Source organism: Ipomoea nil, unplaced genomic scaffold (genome assembly GCF_001879475.1).
Source record: "Ipomoea nil cultivar Tokyo-kokei standard unplaced genomic scaffold, Asagao_1.1 scaffold0322, whole genome shotgun sequence".
Lineage (NCBI taxonomy): Eukaryota > Viridiplantae > Streptophyta > Magnoliopsida > Solanales > Convolvulaceae > Ipomoea > Ipomoea nil.
In genome coordinates, this window is record NW_017616750.1 from 781,575 (window position 1) to 789,008 (window position 7,434).

Consider the following 7,434-nt stretch of genomic DNA (forward strand, 5'->3'; position numbering starts at 1 on the left):
TATATTAATCTCTCAATATCTATAGTAGAATACTGCAGATTCGGATCCATTTTCTAAACTTACACAGAGCAGAAGATTCATGGAAGAAGAATATACATCCAACTAAATCAAAGATTCAATAAAGGAAGTTCTATATCTACAAAGAAATTTAGGAATTATTTATTTATTTTTAATTTTGTGAATTAATTTGGGATTTGAATTCAATATCCCTCACAAACGGGTGTTGCAGAAGTTGTTGCGTGCTCCATCTTTTACTGGATTCCTTCTGCAAACAGGAATCTATAAAGTCCTTGAACTCCAGTGAAGCTCCGTCCGGCAAGCTAGGTGGTTTGCAGAAACATATGGTGCACATTAGGTTTGCCGGCTTCAGATCACCTATATATATTTTGGTCAACAATCGCTTTCCCAAATCGGAGTGAACAAAAAATGACGAATTTACCCTTCCAATTATGTTTAATTGTTGATTTAAAATTTTCTGGTCACATTTGACCGGTAATTTGGCCGGCGTGATCAAAATTGATAAAAAATGCATAGTCAAGGTACTAAATTAACACTTTTGAAAGTCATTGGTTGCAATTAACACAAGTTCAATAGTCAATGGATCAAAATTGAAATTTACTCTATTATAAAGTGGCCCCGTTCTTTTAAAAAAAAAAAAATGTGGCCATGTTTGGTAAATGGTTGTTAGCTGATTGGGTTAATTAGAGGGTATAACTAGTTGATAACATTAACTGATTGTAGAAAGGTATTTGGTAAATTAGCTATTAGCTGATAGTTGTTTGGTATAATTTCTTTTCTCAAAAAGTTAGTTGAAAAAGTTCCATTGAGTAGCTTTTTGAATTTTAACATTTTGGAGTACAAAAAGTTAATTAACCAAACACTTATATTGATTTTTAAAACAAGTCAAACAACTAATAGTGATCAAATAAGCCAAAATTAACCTATAGATTAACTATTTTACCAAACAGGCCAGTATGCTTTTGTCTATAATTTACCACTTAAAAATTAACAGAGTTGTCCGTACCGGGGAACAACAGCACCTAGGGCTGGGCGCCTGGGCGTTGTCCGTACCGGGGAACAACAGCACCTAGGGCTGGGCGCCGGGGCATTTCGGTTCAGTCTCAAACCACTTAAAAATTAACAGAGTTGTCCGTACCGGGGAACAACAGCACCTAGGGTTGGGCGCCTGGGCATTTCGATTCAGTCTCAAACCATTGTCCGTACCGGGGAACAACAGCACCTAGGGCTGGGCACCTGGGCATTTCGGTTCAGTATTGGTAGAGAATATCCCGACCGCCATAGCTCTACCACGACCGAAGTGCCTTTGTCTTTGTCTTTTTGTCTTTGCAGGTAGCAGGTCGGGCTTTTTATGAAGAACCCGGTCGGCCAGCTACCGGGAATTGCCCAAGCGGTAGTGTCGACCACCGAGCGGTAGCCCTTTGGCGAGGGAGCTGATAAAGGACACGTGGCGGCTCTATGTGGCGACAGATAGGGCACCCAGGAGGATGACACGTGGTGGCTACGTGGAGAGCATGCCGAATGACCGGATTTGTGTCTCCGGCGCAGTGGCTATAAATACCCACAGTAGCTACAGTGTAGAGGACTTTTGGACGATCGATAGGTTGTTATTAGAGAATCCCGACCGCAGTCAGTCGGCACTCAGAGCAACCAAGTAGATTGTACTTAGGGCCTCTACCGTGATCAATAAAGATATTTACTTGCTTTAGTTGGTCTCGGGTATTATTTAAATATTGCTTACGTAGAATTAGCAGTATCATTTTGGCGCCGTCCGTGGGGACCCGTGCAAGAAAGCAACGTCTTGACGAGCACTCGGTTCCTTTGCAACGATGTATCCGTGGGCATACAACAATTTCGCCGACGATCAGGTGGATGCAGCGAGTTCATCCGATCACCACGCTACCCAACAGCAAGGTCAGACGGTGGACTTAAACCTTAATCTGTCACCACCACATCCATCCAACACATACCCGGCTGCCCAACAGCCGGTGAACTACATTCAACCGGGATACCCAACACCCGGTCAGCCGCATCAACAACAGCCGGTGATGTATCCCGGTCAGTATCCGTACCCGGTCCCACCTCCGCCGTATGGGTACTGGCCTGGCCAACCGATGTACTACACTCCCCCGGTTGGATATCCACCATATACGCCTGCGTACACGGCTCCAGCCGCCGCCCCTCCAGTTTACCCGACCGCACAGGTAGAGCCGCAGCGTCAGTCCGCTTCCCGGGCTCGACGCTCGGCTCGTTCGCGGTTGGGGTCGGGGGGTGCTGATGCGATGGAGGCACCATGGCAGGCCCAGCAAGCGGCTGAGGTTCCCGCCCAAGCGGAGGACCCCGAGGAAGTTGCCCGAGCGGCAGCTTTTGATCGTCTTCGACCGGAGATGCGGCAGCGTTTGGGGCCCCAAGACCCGAACCGTCAGCCGGAAGACATGCACATGCAGGAAGCCAGCCAGGAGGCTTCATCTAGGTATAGCGGGTCGAGATCTCACCGACGGCGACGCGCTCGGGATACAGCCCAAGCTGCCCAAGCCGCCGAGCTCAACGAGACCCGAGGATTGCTCTACAACCTCCAAGCGGAGTTTGCGCAATTCAGAAACGCGCACCCTGCAGCAACCCCGGTCGACCAATCGGCCCTACACCAGACGCCTTTCACAGCGGCGGTGATGGCTCAGCCTTACCCGCTTGATTTAAAGGTCTCTGGAGAGAAAAGTTATGGTGGCCGGACAGACCCCGAGGCTCACGTCAACGACTTCTACAGCAATATGATGTTGAAGGGCGTGTCAGACGCTGTAATGTGTAGGGCTTTTTATTCCACGCTCACCGGCCGGGCGGCGGAATGGTTCCGAACCTTGCAGCTGGGTTCGATCGACAAGTCTGACACCTTGGCGATCAAGTTTGTGAGGAAGTTCATCACTTCCAAAGTGGTGAGGAAGCCCTATATGTATCTGGAGAAGGCCAAGCAACTTGAAGGCGAGAGCTTGACCGACTTCCTCATCAAGTGGAAGGCGGCGGTCGGGGAGGTTGAGCCCATGGATGATGCGACCGCCACTCACATGTTACACATCTCTCTCCGGGCGGGGTATTTATATCAAGATTTCATTTTACACCCCCCGGCCACGTATGAGGAGGCCTTTCGAAGGGTCACAGATTATGCCAACGCCGGCGAGGCGAACGCTGTAAAACGCTCGCAGGAGGTCGGGTCATCGTCCCGTAAACCAGCCGGGCGGGCGGAACACCGATCGGGTGACGACCATCCCCGATCCCGCACCAGGCCTGGTGAGTTTACGGCCTTGAACCGATCCGCAGCGGAGGCCATGCAGTACGCCCAGTCCTGCAATCTCATCAAACTCCCCCATCCCGATCGAGACGGCCCCGACAAGAGTAAGCATTGCGCTTACCATCGATGTGCCGGGCATGACACTGAAGAGTGTACCCACTTGCGCCAACTGTTGGAGGATTTGCTCAATCTTGGGAAGTTGGACAAGTGTGTGGGGAGGAGAGAAGACCCCAAGAGGAATACCGATCGGAGAGATCACCGGCGCTCCTATCACCGTTCCGATCGTTCTAATCGCGAGGAACGCTCCGATCGGACAGGTCAGGACCGAAGAGACGATCGAAGAGATGATCGTCGTGATGACTGACGGGACCCTGACCCTCCGTCTAGCAACCGACCAGCAGGAAAGCCGACCATCCACGTTATTTTCGGTGGATTGGAAGACGCTTCCCGACCGCGGAGTAATTGCCCGGTCGCCGTAGTGGATTCCCGAGAGACCGGGAAGAGGCAGAAGATGGAGCCCATAACCTTCACCCTGGAAGATCAACCCAGCAGCGGCGACCACGTCATGGAGGCGCTCGTGGTCATGATTGATGTCAAAGGGACGGATGTCCAGAGGGTTATGGTAGACACGGGCAGCAGTGTTAACGTCCTTTATTTGGACGTGTTTGAGAAACTTGGCCTTGACAGGAAGGAGCTGACTCCGGTCGGTGTACCACTGTCGGGTTTTACCGGGGCTCTTATTTACCCCGAGGGAAAGATAACGCTCCCAGTTGAGATCGGCACACCTCCGAAGTCGATCAAGACGGAGCTGGAATTTGTTGTGGTCAACCTCCATTGCGTCCACAACATTATCCTGGGCCGACCCGCCATTATGAAGATCGGTGGGATAATTTCCATGCCCCACTTGTGCATGAAATTCCCCACCCCTAATGGGGTCGGTGTAGTCCGCGGCGACGTCCAATCCGCCCGGAAGTGTTACAACCGAGCGGTTAACAGACGTGATTCCGGTTCGTCTTCCCGGGTGAACACCATAGCCAAAGAGGAGGCTAAGGATCGGAAGGAACAACCAGAGCCCTCCGAGGAGATAGAAGAAGTTCCCCTATCCGAGCACCGACCGGATAGGAAGATTAAGATTGGCCGGGCCCTCACCCCCGAGCTCCGAGCGGAAATTTTGGCCATACTCCGGGAATATGCCGACATCTTTGCCTGGGGGCCCGAAGACATGCCCGGGATCGACCGATCGGTAATTTGCCACAAGTTAGCCGTCGACCCCGCAGCAAAGCCGGTCGTGCAAAAAATCCGGCACCTTTCTTCCGATCGCCGCGAGTTCGTCAGGGAAGAAGTTAAAAAGATGGCGGCGATCGAGCACATCCGACCGGTAATCTATCCCGAGTGGGTAGCTAATATTGTTCTCGTTCCAAAGCCCCCAGCTTGGAGGATGTGCATAGACTTCACCGACCTCAACAAGGCCTGTCCGCTCGACCCGTATCCTCTACCAAGTATCCACCAGATGGTCGACGAGACGGCCGGGGCCGAGTTGATGAGCTTCATGGATGCATTCAAGGGCTATCATCAAATCATGATGCACCATGAAGATGAGAGCAAGACAGCCTTCGTGACCCCGGATGGGCTGTATTGTTACCGAGTGATGCCGTTCGGCCTCCGTAACGCAGGAGCGACCTATCAGAGAATGGTCAATATGCTTTTTGCCGATCAGTTGGGCCGAACGATGGAAGCTTACATTGATGATATGCTGGTCAAGAGTCGGGACCGATCCGACCACACTCGGGATCTTCGGGAGTGCTTCCAGATCATGAGGAAGTACCAGTTGCGGCTGAACCCGACCAAGTGTACATTTGCGGTTCAGACCGGCAAGTTCCTCGGCTATATGATGACTAAGAGAGGAATTGAGCCCAACCCGGCCAAGGTAAAAGCGATTCTGGACATGCAACCACCTTCTACCGTTCGGGAAGTCCAGCAATTGACCAGTCGGTTGGCAGCTCTCAGCCGATTCCTCTCCAAGTTAGCCGAGCGCGCTCTACCTTTCTTCAAGGTATTGCGGAAAGTTAATGGATTCGTCTGGGACGAAGAATGTCGAGCGGCTTTTGATGAGCTGAAGGAATATCTCATGTCACCGATCGTGCTCTCAAAGCCCGAGCTCGGAGAAGAGCTAGACGTATACCTCGCCGTCTCCGATCGTGCAGTAAGCGCAGTATTGTGCCGAACCGATCCCGAAGGGGTCCAGCTACCGGTGTACTATGTCAGCCACGCGCTACATGGTCCCGAGATCCGGTACTCCCGGTTAGAGAAGGTCGTCTACGCCTTGTACATTGCCGCGAAGAAGTTGGCTCCCTACTTCCAGGGTCGAGCAATTCACGTGTTGACCGATCAGCCGATCGGGCCAGTCCTCCGAACTGCTTCATCATCTGGTCGCCTAGTCAAGTGGGCGTTGATGTTAACCCAGTACGCGATCGAATACCGACCGAGACCAGCTATCAAAGGTCAGGCCCTTGCTGATTTCTTGGTCGAGTGCACCGCCCGGGATACCCGACCCCCCGAGGTTGCGGATCCCGAGGCTGAGTGGTGGTCGTTGGCTACTGACGGGTCGAGTAGCAAGAAAGGAGTAGGAGGAGGAGTGGTGGTCACGAGCCCGGAAGGATTCAAAGTCTATTTCGCTCTTATGTATCAGTTCCATCCGACCAATAATGAAGCCGAGTACGAAGCCTTTGTCAAAGGCTTACAGTGCGCTCGGGACTTGGGAGCTGAATACATTCGAGCACAAACAGATTCCGTGCTTGTGGTCGGGCAGGTCCTCGGAGATTACGAAGTCAATGGAGAACGTCTACAACTATACCGAGACCTAGCCATGGAGAAGCTCGCACGATTCCGGGGGTATACCGTCCGACACATACCCCGATTGGATAACGCCGATGCAGATATCTTGTCAAAGTTGGCTCAAGACGCCCCGGAACATATGTCGAAGATAGCACGAATTTTGGTGATCCCGAGACATAGCATCCATCGCCTACCGGTCAATCCGATCCAACCGGTAGAAGACAATTGGATCACCGATCTAAAAGAGTTCCTCGAGCACGGTCGACCCTCAAACGACCCCCAACGTGCTCGGAAGGCCAAACTTAGAGCCCCGAGGTTCCAAGTCTTGGACGGTCGTCTCTACAGGCGATCGTACGGAGGCCCTCTTATGCGTTGCTTGACTGCATTTGAGGCCGATCTGGTCATGAAGGAATTGCATTTGGGAATTTGCTCTTCACATCAAGGAGGCCGATCGTTAGCCCGTCGTATCATGCTGATCGGGTACTATTGGCCGTCCCTTCAGCTAGACTGTGAAAAGTTAGCTCGAGAATGTGAGACGTGCCAACTGTTTGCCCGGATGCCTGGACGACCGGCAACTTTCTATCAGCCGGTCACGACTGCAATTCCCTTCGCTAGGTGGGGTGTAGACATCTTGGGCCCCTTCCCTTAGCTCTCCGGTCGGAGAAAGTTCGTGATTGTCGCCATCGATTACTTTTCCAAGTGGATAGAAGCCGAGCCCTTAGCCACGATCACATCTCAGCAGTGTGCTCGGTTCCTTTGGCGCAATGTGATTTCCCGCTTTGGTGTGCCCGTGCATCTCATCAGCGACAACGGCCGCCAATTCGTAAGCCAGTATTTCCAAAACTTCTTGGCCACGATCGGGACGACCCACGTCCGATCGTCGGTGGCTTACCCGCAGGGGAACGGACAAGTGGAGAACGCTAACCGGACGATTTTGGAAGGTCTAAAAAAGAAGCTACACTCGGCTGGTCGTAGTTGGGCCGATGAGTTGCCATATGTGTTGTGGACTTATCGGACGACCCCGAGGGAAGCTACTTTGGAGACCCCTTTCGCCCTGGTTTATGGAGCAGAAGCCCGACTCCCGATCGAGGCCTGGATCCCGACCGATCGAGAAAGAACCTACAATGCGGAGGAGAATGAACATGCGATGGTCGTGGATCTCGACGGGGTCGAGGAAAAAAGAGAGCTAGCCGCTCGGCGTATGGCCGAGTATCAGAAGCGGGTCAAGAGTTCGAAGGATGTTCGGGTCAACCCTCGTTATTTCCAGGTGGGAGATTACGTTCTACGACGAAGGGAGG